Below are 19,110 nucleotides of genomic sequence, written 5' to 3'. Positions count from 1 at the left end.
TCATCTCCAATTCTCACACATGTGAAATATTGATCCTGTGCACAATAAAATAATGTCTTTCCAGAGAAGAAAATTCATATTTCAATATATTGCACATTGTGAGTGAGATTACTTTCATACTGGTCTTCAATGTTTGTGCGATTTAATTTACGCACAACACAAAGATGAAAATAACTTCCTATGACCTCAGTCATAATTTCATAAGTAAATCTATTTACTCCCTGATGATGCAATACTTCCAAAGTTGAGGGTAAAGAACAGTTTACAATGTGGCATTTAAAATGTGAATGTATTTATTTTTTACCATGTAACATGCACTAAAACAATCTCATAAACATTTCCAATGTTTAATAATTGAAAGCAGGGCCAGAGAAATGTATGGAATCATAAAATAAAGATGATATTGAGTATTGGGAATATAAGTTATGAACAAAAGTTAAGTACCAGGGATGAGGGACTTCAGTTACGTGGAGAGACTGGAAAAACTGGGGTTATTCTCCTTAGAGCAGAAAAGGTTAAGGGGAGTTATGAGGGGATTTGATAGAGCAAATAGGGAGAAACTGTTTCCTCTGGCAAGTGGGTCGGTAACCAGAGGTCATAATTTAAAATAATTGGCAAAAGAACTAGAGGGGAAATGAGGAGAAATGTTTTCACACAGAGGGTTGTTAAGATCTGGAACGTATTACCTGAAAGGGTGGTGGAAGCAGATTCCATAGGAACTTTCTAAAGGCAACTGGACATGTACTTCAGAAGGACTAATTTGCAGGGTTATGGGGAAAAAGCTGTGGTGTGGGACTAAATTGGACAGCTCTTTCAAAGAGCCGGCACAGGCATGATGGGCCAAATGGCCACCTTCTGTGCTGTAAGATTCTATGATTCATCGGGCTTGGAATTTCTCATTCCTGTTGACAAATTTTGTGTGAGAAAGGGACAGATATATCATGACCGTTGCAGTTTTCATCCTCCTCCTGTGGAGGTACAACACCCAGAATGCATCACCGCAACCTATATCACATGACAACCAGGCATAAGCAGTGGAGAAAAAACTCAAAAATAAAAAAAATAACAATTCTGCGCTAAAGATATTGTTTGGGATATTCTTTTGTTTTTCTGGGGGGGACTGATGTTCTCACTTGGACCACGAGGGAATGTTTATGGAAGTCTTTGACACATTGGGGGTGATTTTAAACCCCAAGACCGGGTGGGTTGGGGGCGGGTGGGAGTTGAAAATAGTTGTTTTTTTGGGTCGCAACCTCAAAATTTTCGGACTTGGCGTTCCCAGTGGGAAGCCTGTACTTTTATGCGCCGGCGTTAAACCCGGAAATAAAGCCGGGTTGCGGTTGCGACCCAAAGAACAACTATTTTCAACTCCCACCCACCCTCAACCCACCAGTTCTTGGGGGTTAAAATCACCCCCCACTGACTTTGGCTACAATATCCACTATCAGTCAGGCCTAATCAGGGTGAATGACAACCACCTGTTCAAGTTCTGAACAGTGGGAAAACCCGCCTCGGTGCAATGCTACACAAATGACGTCTTCAGCAAGAACAACAAATCTTGCAATGGAGAAAATTATCCTTTATACTATGTACATAACACAAAAGGAAGGAAGGTTTTAGGGAGAGAGGAGGGAAGAATAAAGAAAGAAATAAGGTACTTGCATCATAAGCCAAAACTGCAATTTTTTTTTTATTATGCGTTCATAGGATGTGGGCGTCACTGGCAAGGCTGGCATTTATTGCCCATCCCTAATTTCCCTTGAGAAGGTGGTGGTGAGCCACCTTCTTGAACCGCTGCAGTCCGTGTGGTGACGGTTCTCCCACAGTGCTGTTAGGAAGGGAGTTCCAGGATTTTGACCCAGTGACGATGAAGGAACGGCGATATATTTCCAAGTCGGGATGGTGTGTGACTTGGAGGGGAACGTGCAGGTGGTGGTGTTCCCATGTGCCTGCTGCTCTTGTCCTTCTAGGTGGTAGAGGTCGCGGGTTTGGGAGATGCTGTCGAAGAAGCCATGGCGAGTTGCTGCAGTGCATCCTGTGTGTAGGAGGCACAGCAAAAAATAATGACATACAGTATAATGTAAATAACTAAGATTAAAAGGTTTTGGGGAGGAAATAACACAGTTGCTTACATCTTAGGCAAGTTTTTTTTAAAATGGTGGATGGATAATGTTACGTTTATTATTTCTCTGAAGCAGGTACTTTTCAATGTCAGAACCATGTGTAATAATTTTAACTCCTGTTAGTTCTGTGATGTATTACTTCAATAAATTTGGTGTACCAAGGGGTGGGCAAGCTGCTGTAATGTTTAGACTGCCATGGGACAGTAGTAAACATCAGAGAGTGTGCTCCAGGTCCTGTACAGTGGGTGAGCAACACTCCAGGAGTTGAAATGAGTTTTGATGAGACTACTGCTCATCACAATTCATGTCATTCAGTTGAAAACACTGAGAGGATAAAGAAGTTGTAATGTCACAGGTCTCATGCTGATAAAGAGTATGGACCAACAACAACAACAACAACAACAACAACAACATGCATTTATATAGCGCCCTTTACGTAGTAAAACATCCCCAGGCGCTTCACAGGAGCGATTATCAAACAAAATTTGACACCGAGCCACATAAGAAGATAGTAGGACAGGTAATCAAAAGCTTGGTCGACGAGGTAGGTAATATTACAACTATCTGCAGTTGTGAATTTGTCATGCATAAGTTATCAGATTCTGTTCCATAGATGCTGCCCGGCATTTTCTTTCTATGAGCAGACACCTCCCAGGGATAAGGTACCCCTTTTGTTAAGCAGATTTGTAGATCTAGAGATTCTTTAAAAGCCTTCTAACTTTCTCATTGGGCGCTCCCACGCTCTTTCCTTCATTTTCAGCTTGAAACATACAAGTTTTAGCCCAATGGTGGTCTTAGACCTCAGTTAAGGTGTGATATTTAACAGCTTAATCATACCAAATGTATTGAATCAACCCCTGATAATTGGCTCAGTTGGTGTTTGTTACACTGGTAGTAATCTTTTATTGCTATGTTCAATCTTTATCAGAAGATGTACCATAATAAAACTCTGGTTTGGCCCCAGCTGGAGTATTACGTCCAATTCTGAGCATCACACTTTAGGAAGGATGTTAAGGTCTTATATAGAGGGAATTGCAGATATTTACTCAAATGGTACCAGGGATGAGGGACTTCAGTTACATGGAGAGAATGGAGAAGCTGGGGTTATTCTCCTTAGAGCAGAGAAGATTAAGAGGAGATTTGATAGAAGTGTTCAAAATCATGAAGGGCTTTGATAGACTAAATAAGGAGAAACTGTTTCCAGTGGCCAGAGGGTCAGTAACCAGAGGACATAGATTTTAGGTAATTGGCAGAAGAGCCAGAGGTGACATGAGAAAAAAATATTAGGCAGTGAGTTGTTGTGATCTGAAATGCACTGCCTGAAAGGGTGGTAGAAGCAGATTCAATAGTAACTTTCAAGGGAATTGGATAAAAACTTGAAAGGGAAACATTTGCAGGGCTATGGGGAAAGAGCAGGGTTTTGGGACTAATGAGGTAGCTCTTTCAAAGAAACGGCATAGGCACGATGGGTTGAATGGCCTCCTTTTGTGCTTTATCATTCTATGATTCTATGGTTAGAGGTACTGGTGCAAAAGCAATCAGCCATTCTTGTTAGTCCATTTTGTACTGTCTGTCAGTAGTGGTTGTGTAGTAGATGGTAGTGGTTGTTGGAGGCCAATCATCTCAGCCCCAGGACATTGCTGCAGGAATTCCTCAGGGCAGTGTCCTAGGCCCAACCATCATCAGCTGCTTCATCAATGACCTTCCCTCCATCATAACGTCAGAAATGGGGATGTTCACTGATGATTGCACAGTGTTCAGTTCCATTCGCAACTCCTCAGATAATGAAGCAATCCGTGCCCGCATGCAACATGACCTGGTCAACATCCAGGCTTGGGCTCATAAGTGGCAAGTAATATTTGCGCCAGACAAGTGCCAGGCAATGACCATCTCCAACAAGAGAGAATCTAACCACCTCCCCTTGACATTCAACGGCATTACCATTGCCAAATCCCCCACCATCAACATCCTGGGGGTTACCATTGACCAGAAACTTAACTGGACCAGCCATATAAATACTGTGGCTACAAGAGCAGGTCAGAGGCTGGGTATTCTGTGGCGAGTGACTCACCTCCTGACTCCCCAAAGCCTTTCCACCATCTACAAGGCACAAGTCAGGAGTGTGATGGAATACTCTCCACTTGCCTGGATGAGTGCAGCTCCAACAACACTCAAGAAGCTCGACAACATCCAGGACAAAGCAGCCCACTTTATTGGCACCCCATCCACCACCCTAAACATTCACTCCCTCCGCCACTGGCGTACTGTGGCTGCAGTGTGTACCATCCACAGGATGCACTGCAGCAACTCGGCAAGGCTTCTTCGACAGCACCTCCCAAACCCGTGACCTCTACACCTAGAAGGACAAGGGCAGCAGGTACATGGGAACAACACCACCTGCACGTTCCCCTCCAAGTCACACACCATCCCGACTTGGAAATATATCGCCGTTCCTTCATCATCACTGGCTCAAAATCCTGGAACTCCCTACCTAACAGCACTGTGGGAAAACCTTCACCACATGGACTGCAGCAGTTCAAGAAGGCGGCTCACCACCACCTTCTCAAGGGTAATTAGTTATGGGCAATAAATGCCGGCCTCGCCAGTGACGCCCACACCCCATGAACGAAAAATAACTAAAGAAATAAACAATTCAGTCCCCAATCATTTTCTTCAGAATTAGCTATCTTTAAAAAATTATCTGCAGTTCAATTTGTTCAGCATCTCGACCTTTACAATAATGAATACATTTTGTTCTCAATGCCAAACACATCAGCAATAGACAGTCTGTTCATCACATAAGGAACGAGTATGATATACACTTAGCCAATTCTCAAATCCTTTTAAAAGCAACCCAATGTTATAAAAAATAAATTCCTACTACACTCTCAAGTTTGGTAAATAAATCCAATGGTCACTATCTTGTTCCTGTGACATAATGTGCACTGGAATGCTATCATCAAAAGGGAACCTGCAGGAGTCACTGGGGATGGGTGATTAAGACTTTCGGATTTGGACTTTACTGACGCAAAACTTTATTTATTTGTTACATTAAAGCTATAACTGATTAGTAACAGCCTAGGATCTGAACCTTCCATGAACACATGGGGCTCGATATTGCCAGGGCTGCGGGTTTGCGGCGGGGGGCCATTGGGCGCGTGAGTAACGCGCCCGGTGAAATCAGTATGCCCCGCGCGCGATCGCAGGCTGATTGGATCCACTTACCTGGTCTTCCGGGTTCCCCGCTGCTGAGCTGCGCGTCGGGCGGGCTGCACATGCGCAGTAAGGTCTGTCAGCTGGAGGAGCTCTATTTAAAGTGACAGTCCTCCACTGACTGATGCTGCAACAAATAGGAAAAATTACAGCATGGAGCAGCCCAGGGGGAAGGCTGCCCCCGGTTTAATGATGCCTCACTTCAGATATCATTAGATGGGGTGAGGAGGAGGGGGAGGACAGAGATCTTCCACCCGGCAGGCGGGAGGAAGCTGCCTGCCTCTGCCACCAGGAAGGCCTGGCTCGAGGTGGCAGAGGAGGTCACCTGCACCACCAACATATCGCGCACCTGCATACAGTGCAGGAGGCGCTGCAATGACCTAAGTAGGTCAGCCAAAGTGAGTACACTTACTCATTCCCCTACACTCCGTCTGCCACATCACCGCCCCCACCCTACACCTCCTTCTGCACAGCCAACACTACTCTGTCACATCACCCCTCACACCCACTCAAACCTCATCCTCATCTTACCTGCACTTACTCACCTCGCCAGTACTCATCCCGCCACTACCACTCAACCCAATCCTCATACAATCTCATGGCTCTATCTCATGCTCACCCTCTCATGCATCTCTTTCACAGTCAGCCTCACTCAACCTGCCACGACTTGTGCTGCAGCCACAGGGCATGAATCACATATGTGCAGTAGGAAGCGTAAGGCAAACGTGTTGTGAGCATGAAGGGGATGCACAAGGGTGTTTGAGGGTTTGTCATGGTTTTCACTTCTATTGATTTCTGACCAACTCACATCACATATTATATTGGCACCACTACTGCCACGTCTTTGCGAATCTTGTCCGGTTTGTGCAATAATGCCCTTTCCTGAGGATGACAATGAAGACCCACACCTGATGCCACCCATTGTGTCACTGCAGAGTGGGTGTAGGTGTATTTGCAGGGCTCTTTTGTGCAGACGACTGAGAGACGTCGGCGATGTTTCTGGTGGCACCCTGGAAGGATGTGGAGGAGAAGTTGTTGAGGGCAGTGGTGACTTTGACAGCGACAGGTAAGAAGATGGTGCTGGGGCCAGCCGGGAGCAGCTCGGCATAAAGGAGGCTGCAGATGTCCACGACTACATGTCGAGTGACTGTGAGCCTCCGTGTGCACTGCTGCTCAGAGAGGTCCAGGAAGCTGAGCCTCGGTCTGTGGACCCTGTGGCGAGGGTAGTGCCCCCTGCGACGCATCTCTATCTGCGGTTGCCCTCCCTCCTGCTGTGCAGGTGGATGTGTCACAGCACTCTGTTGTGGAGCTCCACGTGTCAGAGGTGGACGGCGTGGCCGGCGAGGCTGGTGATGCTGTTCGCCCTCCGAGGAGGACATGACTGCAGCTACGGTGGCCTCCATCCGGAAGATGTACATCTGAGGGGTTCTGCAAGGTAGGTAAATGTGTCTGGACACCGGGGTAAGTGTGCAGGTTGGTGAATTTGACTGTCAGGAGGAGCGTGGTGGAGGCCAAACTTTATCCAAAGTGACAGAGTGGCCTCCTGCAATGAGTGAGGGTCTCCCCCCAACCACCTGTCAAATGGACCTTTGCAGCTGTCACAGGCTGATGGCTGCAACACGTCCATTTCAACTGGGAGTGTTTCCCCCAGTACAGGAAACAGTCCCAGTTGTTTCTAAAATCCCACCCCTCCTGACATATTCCCTTAATCAGGTCTGTTAATGACCTGAAATAGCAAGGTAAATATTGTCAAGTGGCACCCCGCCGGCTTTAATTGCCTGCGGGAGTCCCACATGCGGGGGCTGCGCGCGCACGTCGGCGCGTCTGTGGGGAACCCAGAAGTGGGCGGGTTGGAGCCGGGCTCCCGACCCGCTCCGGGATTCCCTGATTTTCGGAGCCCCCCCCAAGGAACGCACCCGCTAGCGGGTGCTAAAATGGAGCCCATGGGAACATTTTCCCCACTGGACTCCACAGAATACAAATGCAAACACATAGCAAGCCCACCATTGGCCAAGCACATAGATCAATCACAGAACATTGGGGATTAGATATAGAGATTAAAAAGACTTCAAATATTGGAAAGATCACTTTTTTAGAAAATAGAAATTGCAGCAGACTAGATACCATATGAAAAAGAAAGATAAGTTGTTCAAGTGTGCTCTGAGATTAAATATTTGCTGGCTCCTCTTTGTAACTAAGGCTTCATTCACAGTACAACTGTAGTGTCAATGTGCAGCTGTTTCATTAACACTAAGAAGTATATCGTACAAATTCAGAGTCGGGCCTGATTGGACTCTGAGCGAAGCTGGGTGAGTCTGCCTCCACTATTGAGGGAATGATGGGGAGGGAGAGAGTGAGCAAAGTGCCAGGCTGTGACTCTGGATTTAAACAACTGCTCCTTAGAGTAAGGTGAAACGCTGCACTTTGGTGTGATTGTGATGGTGTAAATGCAGCGTAAGACTGCCAGAAAAACACATTGCCTGGACGCAGTGCTGAGTGGAAAATCTGACGGTGAGGTTCTCACACACTTAAAGAACCAGTAGAGTTCTTTTCATTGAATTTAATGGAAGGTTAATCTGATGGGTTCTGCAAAGGGCTTCTGAACCTCCCAGCCAGATTTTACTCTCTGTGCTGCTCCCAGGCAATGCTTAATTCCCAGGCAGTTAAGACAAAAATCTACACCTAAATGTCCACAGACCACATGGACCAGGTGGAAAACACTTTAACATCCACAAGGAAATAAGTATATGTGAGATAGTTGGTTAATATTTTTAAGTTCTCAATCGGTTCAAGGACAGAGATAGTGGCGATTTTGGATAGGATAAAAATAGATAAAGAGGAGGTACTTAAATGATTGCCAGTACTCAAAGTAGAAAAGTCACCCGGTCCCGATGGATGCATCGTAGTTGACTGAGGGAAATAAGGGTGGAAATTATGGAGGTTCTGGGCACAATCTTCCAATCCTCCTTAGATATGGGGACGGCTCTGGTGGACTGGAGGATTGCAAATGTTACACCCCTGTTCGAAAAAGGGGAGAGGGATAAACCCGGCAATTACAGGCCAGTCAGCCTAATGTGGGTGGTGGGGAAACTTTTAGGGACAATAATCCGGGACAAAATTAATTGGCACTTGGAAAAGTATGGGCTAATAAATGAAAGTCAGCATGGATTTTTAAAGGAAAATCGTGATTGACTAACTTGATTGAGTTTTTTGATGAAGTAACGGAGAGGGTTGATGAGGGTAGCGCAGTTGATGTTGTGTATATGGCCTTTCAAAAGGCATTTGATAAAGTAACACATAATAGACTTGTAAGAAAAATTAAAGCCCCTGGGATTAAAGGGACAGTGGCAGAGTGGATATATCATTGGCTATGGGGCAGAAAGCAGAGAGTAGTGGTAAATGGTTGTTTTTCAGACTTGTTTACAGTAGTGTTCCCCAGGGTTCAGTATTAGGACCACTGCTCTTTTTGTTATATATTAATGACCTGGATTTGTGTATAGAGAGTGTAATTTCAAAGCTTGCAGATGACAAGAAACTCGGAAATGTAGTAAACAATGTGGAGGATAGTAACAGACTTCAGGAGGACATAGACAGACTGGTGAAATGGGCAGACACATGGCAGTTTAACTTTAATGCAGAGAAGTGTGAAGGGATACATTTTGGTAGGAAGAATGAAGAGAGGCAATATAAACTAAATGGTACAATTTTAAAGGGGGGGTGCAGGAACAGAGAGACCTGGGGGTACATACACAAATCTTTGAAAGTGGCTGGACAAGTTGAGAAGGCTGTTAAAAAAGCATATGGGATCTTGTGCTTTATTAATAGAAGCATAAAGTACAAAAGCAAGGAAGTTATGCTAAACCTTTATAAAACACTGGTTAGGCCTCAGTTGGAGTATTGTGTTCAATTCTGAACACACACTTTAGGAAGGATGTGAAGACCTTAGAGAGGGTGCAGAAGAGATTTACTAGAATGGGACCAGGGATGAGGGACTTCAGTTACGTGGAGAGACTGGAGAAGCTGGGGTTGTTCTCCTTAGAACAGAGAAGGTTAAGGGGAGATTTGATAGAGGTGTTCAAAATCATGAACTGTTTTCATAGAGTAAATAAGGAGAAACTGTTTCCAGTGGCAGAAGGGTGAGTAACCAGAGGACACAGATTTAAGGTGATCGGCAAAAGACCCAGAGGTGATATAAGGAAACATTTTTTTACGCGGCGAGTTGTAATGATCTGAAATGCACTGAAAGGGTGATGGAAGCAGATTCAATAGTAACTTTCAAAAGGGAATTGGATAAATACTTGAAGGGAAAAAAATACTGGGCTATGGGGAAAGAGCTGGGGAATGGGACTAATTGTATAGCTCTTCAAAAGTGCTGGCACAGGCACAATGGGCCAAATGGCCTCCTCCTGTGCTGTATCTACTATACTATGATACTTGAGGATTACAGTCCCAATGCTGATATTCAAAAGAGCAGTGAGAATCAAGAGACTGCTGACCAGTTAATCTAACATCAGTCATTCATCAAAAAATGTACAAGTCAATAAGGGGTACTCAGGGTGGTTTAGAACCAACAGGGGTAAAATTTAGTGGGGATTCAAAACAGGTGGTAATGGATCATCTGCCCACTATACACTCCACCCGATATCCTTTCTCATTGAAGTCAAAATTTGAATTTTACCCCCATTAGGCCATGCTCACAAATCTACTGGAATTCTTTCAGGGTGTAATTTAATCAGGGGATAAGGATCAGCAGTGGAATCATTTTCTTGGATTTCCAAAAGATATATTTGATAAAGTTCTACATTGGGGGTTCAAATGAAGATAAAAGCACATGTTTTGAAAGCCACATTAGCTCGTTCGATTAAAATTGCCTAAGTAATGGAACTTTTTTGTCAGGGTCAGTTTCAAGGGGCCCAATTTTACCAGGGGTGCGGGTTCTGGGCGGGTGGGCCAGCGGGCGCGGTGAAATTAGTGGGTTGCCCGCGCGATCATAGCAGGCAACACACTAATTGGATCCACTTACCTGCTCCTCCGGGTTCCCCGATGCTGATCTGCGCGTCGGGCGGGCTGCGCATGCGCAGTAAGATCTGTCAGCTGGAGGCGCTCTATTTAAAGGGGCAGTCCTCCACTGACAGATGCTGCCACAAACAGCAAAAATTACAGCATGGAGCAGCCCAGGGGGAAGGCTGCTCCCAGTCTAATGATGCCTCACCCCAGGTATCATTAGATGGGGTGAGGAGGAGGGGGAGGACAGAGATCTTCCACCCGGCGGGCGGGAGGAAGTGGCCTGCCTCTGCCACCAAGAAGGCCTGGCTCGAGGTGACAGAGGAGGTCACCTGCGCCACCAACATATCGCCCACCTGCATACAGGACAGGAGGCGCTCCAATGACCTCAGTAGGTCCACCACAGTGAGAACACTTACTCATTCCCCTACACTCCGTCTGCCACAACACTGCCCCCACCCCACATCTCCTTCAGCACTGCCAACACTACTCTGTCACAGCACCCCTCATACCCACTCAAACCCCATCCTCATCTTACCTGCACCTACTCACCTCGCGAGTACTCACCCCGCCACTACCACTCAACCCAATCCTCATACAATCTCATGGCTCTATCCCATACTCACCCTCTCGTGCATCTCTCTCACGGCCAGCCTCACTCAACCTGCCACCACCTGTGCTGCAGCCACAGGGCATGCATCACATATGTGCAGTAGGCAGCGTAAGGCAAACGTGTCGTGAGCATGAAGGGGATGCACAAGGGTGTTTGAGGGTTTGTCATGGTTCTTACATCTATTGACTTAAAGAACAACTCACATCACACATTATATTGGCACCAATACTGCCATGTCTTCGCGAATCCTGTCCGGTTTGTGGAATAATGCCCGCTCCTGGGTATCCCTATGAGGACCCACCACTGATGCCACCCATTGTGTCACTGCAGAGTGGGTGTAGATGTATTTGCAGGGCTCTTCTGCGCAGACGACTGAGAGACATTGGGGATGTCCCCAGTTGCAGCCTGGAAGGATGCGGAGGAGAAGTTCGGGAGGGCAGTGGTGACTTTGACAGCGACAGCTAGGAAGATGGTGCACGGGCCAGCCGGGAGCAGCTCGGCATGAAAGAGGCTGCAGATGTCCATGGCTACATGTCGACTGACTCTGAGCCTCCATGTGCACTGCTGCTCAGAGAGGTCCAGGAGGCTGAGCCTCGGTCTGTGGAACGTGTGGCGAGGGTAGTGCCCTCTGTGACGCATCTCTCTCTGCGGTATCCCTCCCTCCTGCTGTACAGGTGGATGTGTCACAGCACTCTGTTGTGGAGCTCCACGTGTCAGAGGTGGGCGGCGTGGATGGTGAGGCTGGTGAGGCTGGTGATGCTGTTCGCCCTCCGAGGAGGTCATGACTGCAGCTACAGCGGCCCCCATCCGCAAGATGTACATCTGAGGGGGTCTGCAAGGTAGGTACATGTCTCCGGACCCTGGGGTAAGTGTGCAGGTTGGTGACTTCGACCATCAGGAGGAGGGTGGTGGAGGCCAAACTTTGTCCCAGGTGACAGAGCGGCCTCCTGCAATGGCTGAGGTTCTCCCCCCACCCCCCTCCACCTGTCAAATGGACCTTTGCAGCTGCCACAGGCTGACGGCTGCAACACGTCCATTTCAACTGGGAGTGTTTCCCCCAGTGTGTGAAACAGTCCCATGTTTATCCAAAATCACACACAGTCCCTTAATCAGGTCAGTTAATGACCTGAACAACCAAAGTAAATGCACTCAAGTGGCATCCCGCTTGGCTTTAATTGCCTGTGGGATTCTCACCAGCGGGGGCTGCGCACGCACCCCCGCACGTCAGCGGGGAACCCGGAAGTGGGCGGGATCGAGGCGCGATCCAGTCCCGCTCCTCCATTTCGGGACTTTCGAGGCCCCCCCCCGCCGAGAACGCACCCGAGAGCGGGTACTAAAATCGGCCCCAAGGGGTCTATTTTGGGGTCTGGGTGTGTTTATTTTTATTATTCACAAATTCCATACAATATGGACATTTCTAGTAACACATCAGATTTGCTGATTACACCAGGCGGTCTATCAGAGGCAGATTTCCTCCATTCGCTAAATGTGTGAAGAACAGATTCTAGCCTCACTACAAATTGTGAACACGGAAATTTTTCCCTCCATCCCACTCGTGTAAGGAATAAAAAGGGGCAAGAAGCTGCAAATGCTGGAAATTTGAAACAAAACCAGAAATGTTAGAAATACATAGCAGGTCAGTCTACTTCTGTAAAAATCAAAGACAGGTTAATGTTCTGGGTGTAATCTTTGGAGTGATTAATGTAAAGAAGACAGACAGATAGCTTTTGACGAGATCTGGAAAATATTGGTCTCGATTTTAATCCGCTCCTCGGGATGAGCAGGGGCGGGGGGGAATGATAAAATGTCAGGATTGGGTAACCCGATCCCATTCCCGCCCCTTTGAATTTTAAAGTACAGAATTCAGGCCACTGACGAGGCTCCCGCAAAAGGTAGGCAGGAGCCTAATTAACACCCCAAACTCACGGCCCGATGACATCATCGGCGCGGCGACTCCAATTTAACAGAAAGTGAGGCGGAGGCTCGAGCTGCATGATTTCTGGCAGCTGATCCAAGGTGGGTGCTGCTAGTTCCCCAAGGTAAGTTGCTGTTGTGGCCCGGGGGATAGGAGTGCCCCTCAAGGAAGCCTCCAGCCTTCCCCAGCCCCGATCAACAGCCACCCCATCCTCCTGATTGCCTCCCTCCCTCCCCCCCATTCTGATTGCTGACCTCCCCACCCCACATCCCTCACCCCGCATTCCCCACCCCCCCCGGCCCAATTACTGACCGGAGCTCCCTTCTCAGTGTCGGGGAATGTCCCCAAGAGTCCCTGGCTGCGGCCTCCTACCGTTAGTGCTTCCCCCCAACCAGCCGACCAGGCTGTCCATTTGGTCGTCTGCTGGGCGGTAGGTGATGCTACAATATGTTAATGAGGCTCTGCCATTAAGATAGGCAGGGCCTTGCTGGGTTCTGTGGCTGATTTCGACCTCCCCCTGCACCCTCCCCGCCTCCCCATTAATATCGGGGCCATTAAATGGGTAAGATTTTAATGTGAATAAATATAATTAATGTATATTGAAAACAAGTAGGATGTAGGAACATAGGAACAAGAGTAGGCCATTCAGCCCCTCGACCCTGGATCACTGACTACAATTCCTACCTTATTGTGTTCATAGTAATTACTGCACCTTTTTTATTCATCCTGGGGATTATGGGTATTGCTAGCAAGGCCAGCAGCTATTGCCCATCCCTAGTTGCTCTGAGAAGGTGGTGATGTGACTTCTTCTTGAACCACTGCAGTTCGTGTGTTGAAGGTGCTCCCACAATGCTGTTAGGTAGGACATTCCAGGATTTTGACCCAGTAGCCATGAAGGAACGGCGATATATGTCCAAGTCGGGATGGTGTGTGACTTGGAGGGGAACTTGGAGGTAGTGATGTTCCCATGCACCTGCTGCCCTTCTCCTTCTAGATGGTGGAGGTCGTGGGTTTGGGAGGTGCTATTGAAGAAGCCCTGGCAAACGTATTTAACACAGTAACCACATAGGTAAAATTGTGAAAAATACGCTGAAAATTTTAACAGAAACTGTTATCTCAGAAGAATGCATTCACAAAATGTGTTCATAAGTGCAAAGATAATCGAAGTACGAATGTTTTTAATAATTGTGCTTTACAGGACTAGTTGTGACAAACTACACAGAACAAATCTTTTATCAGGATATGTCAACATCAGGTCAATACATTCAAAATCGACGAAGCATCTCAACACTCCGTCTGACTTTAATACTATGGCTGTCAGTAGTCAGAGTGTTTGCTGTTTTCTGGTTTCACCTTCAACGTTGAAACCTGTAAAACTCACACAATTCACAAAATGGAAGCTGAAGGCCGATCATGTAGGCCACGCTTCACATGTCTTGTTGGAATTTTGTGCTGTGTCTCAACTATACCTTTGCTACTGAACAACTCACAACATCTCCATCAACGAGTTCAGCCTGCCTGACTCTCGTATTAATCAGCAGCTCATGTGTGTGTGCTTATATCTGCACTTCATTACAAGCAGACAGATAGAACACTTTTTTTACCGGATGTCAATGCACAGAAGATTTTAAATGCAGTAGAGGAGCAGACGGACCTTGGTATGCAGACACACAAGTCATTAAAGGTAACAATGCAAGTAAATAAGGACATAAGAAGTCAAATAGAATCTTCGCTTTTGTATCATAGTGCAAAGAATACAAAAGCAAAGAGGATAATGTTCATAGTATCATAGTATGGAACAGCAGCGGAGGAGGTTATGCAGCCCATTGTGCCTGTGCCGACTCTTTGAAAGAGCTATTCAATTAGTCTGACTCCCCTGCTCTTTCCCCGTAGCCCTGTAATTTTTTTCTCTTCAAGCAACAGAGAGGGTTGATGAGGGTAGTGCGGTTGATGTTGTGTATATGGACTTTCAAAAGGCATTTGATAAAGTACCACATAATAGACTTGTTAGCAAAATTAAAGCCCATGGGATTAAAGGGTCAGTGACAGCATGGATACAAAATTGACTAAGGGATCACAAAGGTAACCTATGTGTGGAGGCAGAAGATGTTGGTATGGTTCCTAATGAATACTTTGCATCTGTCTTCACAAAAGAGAGGGATGGTGCAGACATTGTAGTTAAGGAGGAGGAGTGTTAAATGTTGGATGGGATAAACTTAGCAAGAGAGGAAGTATTAAGGGGATTAGCATCTTTGAAAGTAGATAAATCACCAGGGTCAGATGAAATGTATCCCAGGCTGTTAAAAGAAGCAAGGGAGGAAATAACGGAGGCTCTGACCATCATTTTCCAATCCTCACTGGATACAGGTATGGTGCCAGAGGATTGGAGGACTGCTAACATTGTACCGTTGTTTAAAAAGAGAGCGAGGGATAGACTGAGTAATTACAGGCTAGTCAGCCTAACCTCGGTGGTGGGCAAATTATTGGAATCAATTCTGAGGGACAGGATAAACCGTCACTTAGAAAGGCACAGAGTAATTAAGCATGGATTTGTTAAGGGAAGGTCATGTCTGACTAATTTGATTGAATTTTTTGAGGAGGTAACAAGGAGGGTCGATGAGGGCAGTGTATTTGATGTAGTCTACATGGATTTTAGCAAGGCTTTTGACAAGGTCCCACGTGGCAGACTGGTCAAAAAGTACAAGCCCAGGGAGAGTGGCAAGTTGGATCCAAGATTGGCTCAGTGGCAGGAAGGAAAGGGTCATGGTCGACGGGTGTTTTTGTGACTGGAAGGCTGTTTCCTGTGGGGTTCCGCAGGGCTCAGTACTAGGTCCCTTGCTTTTTGTGATATATATTAATGATTTGGACTTAAATGTAGGGGGCATGAATAAGAAGTTTGCAGATGATACAAAAATTGGCCATGTGGTTGAAAGTGAGGAGGAAAGCTGTAGACTGCAGGAAGATATCAATGGACTGGCCAGGAGGGCAGAAAAGTGCCAAATGGAATTCAATCCAGAGAAGTGTGAGGTAATGCATTTGGGGAGGGCAAACAAGACAAGAGAGTACACAACAAATGGGAGGATACTGAAAGGTGTAGAGGAAGTGAGGGACCTTGGAGTGCATGTCCACAGATCTCTGAAGGTAGCAGGACAGGTAGATAAGGTGGTTAAGAAGGCATATGGAATACTTTCCTTTATTGGCCAAGGTATAGAATATAACAGCAGGGAGGTTATGCTGGAACTGTATAAAAAACTGGTTAGCCCACAACTTGAGTAATGTGTATAGTTCTGGTCACCGCATTACAGGAAGGATGTAATTGCACTAGAGAGGGTACAGAGGAGATTTACGAGGATGTTGCCAGGACTGAAGAATTTTAGCTATGAGGAAAGATTGGATAGGCTGGGGTTGTTCCCTTTGGAACAGAGGAGACTGAGGGGTGATTTAATTGAGGTGTACAAAATTATGAGGGGCCTTGATAGAGTGGATAGGAAGGACTTATTTCCCTTAGCAGAGAGGTCAATAATCAGTGGGCATAGATAAAGTGATTGGTAGAAGGATTGGAGGGGAGCTGAGGAAAATGTTTTTCACCCAGAGGGTAGCAGGAATCTGGAACTCACTGCCTGAAAGGGTGGTAGAGGCAGAAACCCTCAACTCATTTAAAAAGTACCTGGATGTGCACCTGAAGTGCCGTGACCTACAAGGCTACGGACCAAGTGCTGGAAAGTGGGATTAGGCTGGGTGGCTCATTTTCGTCCGGCGCAGACACGGTGGGCAGAATGGCCTCCTTCTGTGCCATAAATTTTCAACGATTCTATAATTCTATGGGACAGAAAGCAGAGAATAGTGGTGAACGGTTGTTTTTCAAACTGGAGGGAAGTATACAGTGGTGTTCCCCAGGAGTATGTATTAGGACCACTGCTCTTTTTGATATATATTAATGACCTGGACTTGGGTATAGAGGGTATAATTTCAAAGAATGCAGATGACACAAAACTCAGAAATGTAGTAAACAATGTGGAGAATAGTAATAGAGATCAGGAGGACATAGACAGACTGGTGAAATGGGCAGACACATTGCAGATGAAATTTATGAAGTGATACATTTTGGTGGAAAGAATGAGGAGAGGCAATATGAACTAAATGGTACAATTTTAAAGGGGGTGCAGGATCAGACAGATCTGGGGGTGCACATACACAAATCTTTGAAGGTGACAGGGCAAGTTGAGAAGGCTGTTAAAAAGCATATGGGATAAAAAAGCTTTATTAATAGAGGCATAGAGTACAAAAGCAAGGAAGTTATGCTAAACCTTTTCAAAACACTGGTTAGGCCTCAGCTGGAGTATTGTGTTCAATTCTGGGCATCACACTTTAGGAAGGATGTCAAGTCCTTAGAGAGGATACAGAAGAGATTTACTGGAATGATACCAGGGATGAGGGACGTCAGTTATGTGGAGAGATTGAAGAAGTTGGGGTTGTTCTCCTTAGAACAGAGAAGGTTAAGGGGAAATTTGATAGTGGTGTTTAAAATCATGAACATGATTTCGATAGAGTAAATAAGGGGAAACTGTTTCCAGTGGCAGAAGGGTCGGTAACCAGAGGACACAGATTTAAGGTGATTGGCAAAAGAGCCAGAGGCAACATAAGGAAACATTTTTTTTATGCAGCGAGTTGTAATCATCTGGAATGTACTGCCTGAAAGGATGGTGGAAGCAAATTCAATAGTAACTTTCAAAAGGAATTAGATAAATACTTGAAGGGAAAAAAATTACAGGGCTACGGGAAAAGAGCAGGAGAATTGGACTAATTGGATAGCTCTTCCAAAGAGCCGGCACTGGCATGATGGGCCGAATGGCCTCCTCCTGTGCTGTACCTACCATGAACTATGATGTATTTATCCAATTCCCTTTTGAAAGTTACTATTGACTCTGCTTCCACCACCCCTTCAGGCAGTGTATTCCAGATGATAACAATTTGCTGCGTAAAAAAATCTTTCTTTAGGGTCGCCTCTGATTCTTTTGCCAATCACCTTAAATCTGTGTTCTTTGGTTACCGATCCTTTTGCGACTGGAAACAATGTTTTCACTTGTACAAGCAATGGAGTATCATGAACAGTTTTCGCTATAAGAAGGGTGTAAAAGCAATGGAAAAAGTGCAACGTAGGCTGCTGCCAGGGATGAGAAGTTACAGTTATGAAGAGAGACTTAAGCAATTAGGGAAATGTTAAGGGGAGTGTTGATAGAGGTCTTCAAGATTATGAAGGGTTATGATAAGGTAAATAGTGATAGATTATTTCCACTGGTCATGAGACAGCTACAAGAGGCCACAATTTTAATTTCACAAAAAGAATCAGAAGGGAGGTTAGGAAAAATGTCTTTACATAGAGCACGATTAGAATGTGGAATCCTTTCCTTTTAGCCATTATCGAAGCAGAGTCCATAATTACTTTTAAAAGCTAATTAGATAGTTGTTTGAAAAATAATAATAAAAAGCTTTAGGAAGTGAGCAGGAGATTGGGTTTAGACTAGGTGGCTCATGTGGAGTAAAACACCAGATGGATGGGCCAAATGGCCTGTTTATTGTATAACTTCTATGATTCTATGAATGCCAACTTCTAGTCTGAACTGTTCCATTAAATTCAGAATGGTGTGAAGGCAGATGTGAAGAATTGAGGAGATTAGTGCACAAATTCTACATTGTTGATATTCAATTTTAGTAGGAAAAACTAAACATTGAGAAAACCAACAATGTCAGCGGATTTTCCCGTTACTGTCTCGCAACAAAGGGTTGTTAGCCCTTCAACAATAACTTCCGCGTGATTCGGGCTTGAGTGGTTATCCAGCAACAACTTTTAATATTGACTTTCAACAGAATTGTACTACAGCTGTCTTCAACATTACATTAAATGACAAGCAATTCATACAACCTGGTTTTCCCACGGACTCACTCCCGTAGAGTGATCAGACTCAACCTCCGTAGGCTGCCTCTTGGATATGGACTTCCGACAGTCCCGAGAATTCTAACTTTTGGGAGGGAGCATGCCTTATCTTTATACTATTCGACAGCTTTGTTCTGCATGTCTGCATCTCTGGCCTTGTCTCCTTGTTGTTAATTATCCTGCCAAGCTGATGCCATGCTATCAACTCAAGATGAGCTGTTTCACATAGCGTAACTAAGCACCTCAACCTTTATCTCTGTTTTACAAGCTGTTATTGTACTCAGGAATGTGTAGGCCCCTCTTATCT

General features: G+C 45.7%; 1 long non-coding RNA gene across 1 annotated transcript; it reads right to left on the bottom strand.

The window, feature by feature from the left end:
* Positions 1-275: 275 nt before the first annotated feature.
* LOC137332541 (uncharacterized) lies at positions 276-19,086 on the bottom strand. Its single transcript, XR_010965693.1, has 2 exons — positions 18,792-19,086; positions 276-2,035 (listed from the first exon to the last, which is right to left on the bottom strand). It is a non-coding gene; the product is annotated as an uncharacterized lncRNA (long non-coding RNA).
* Between the last annotated feature and the right edge of the window lie 24 nt (positions 19,087-19,110).

Source organism: Heptranchias perlo, chromosome 14 (assembly GCF_035084215.1).
Source record: "Heptranchias perlo isolate sHepPer1 chromosome 14, sHepPer1.hap1, whole genome shotgun sequence".
Classification (NCBI taxonomy): Eukaryota; Metazoa; Chordata; class Chondrichthyes; order Hexanchiformes; family Hexanchidae; genus Heptranchias; species Heptranchias perlo.
This window is presented reverse-complemented; position numbering and strand designations above follow the sequence as displayed.